Source organism: Salvelinus sp. IW2-2015, unplaced genomic scaffold (genome assembly GCF_002910315.2).
Source record: "Salvelinus sp. IW2-2015 unplaced genomic scaffold, ASM291031v2 Un_scaffold775, whole genome shotgun sequence".
NCBI lineage: Eukaryota > Metazoa > Chordata > Actinopteri > Salmoniformes > Salmonidae > Salvelinus > Salvelinus sp. IW2-2015.
In genome coordinates, this window is record NW_019942608.1 from 160,807 (window position 1) to 161,525 (window position 719).

Genomic DNA, 719 nt, shown 5'->3' on the forward strand with positions numbered 1-719 from the left:
CAGCCATCTGTTTGTATGGCCATTCATCACAGCTCCATACTGTACACATTCTGGTCAATTTTACAAAATGCCCTGGTTTTCCTGAAATCCTGGTTGAAAGAGTCGACGAATTAGAAGGGAATAAGCAGGAAATCCATCATCCTCCAACCAGAATTTCTAGAAAACTGTTTTGGGGGAAAGTTACTGTGTTCAGCATGTGTTTTGTATGGGCATTTGTCACGGCTCTGTAGTGTAGTCATCATCATCTAGCCAGCTGTCCATGGGGCTGTAAACTGTACTCTGCCAGCTGTCCACGGGGCTGTAAACTGTACTCCCGCAGCTGTCCACGGGGCTGTAAACTGTACTCCGCCAGCTGTCCACGGGGCTGTAAACTGTACTCTGCCAGCTGTCCATGGGGCTGTAAACTGTACTCCGCCAGCTGTCCATGGGGCTGTAAACTGTACTCCGCCAGCTGTCCATGGGCTGTAAACTGTACTCCGCCAGCTGTCCATGGGGCTGTAAACTGTACTCCGCCAGTTGTCCACGGGGCTGTAAACTGTACTCCGCAGTTGCCCACGGGGCTGTAAACTGTACTCTGCCAACTGTCCATGGGGCTGTAAACTGTACTCCGCCAGCTGTCCATGGGGCTGTAAACTGTACTCCGCCAGTTGCCCATGGGGCTGTAAACTGTACTCCGCCAGATGTCCATGGAGCTGTAAACTGTACTCCGCCAGCTGTCC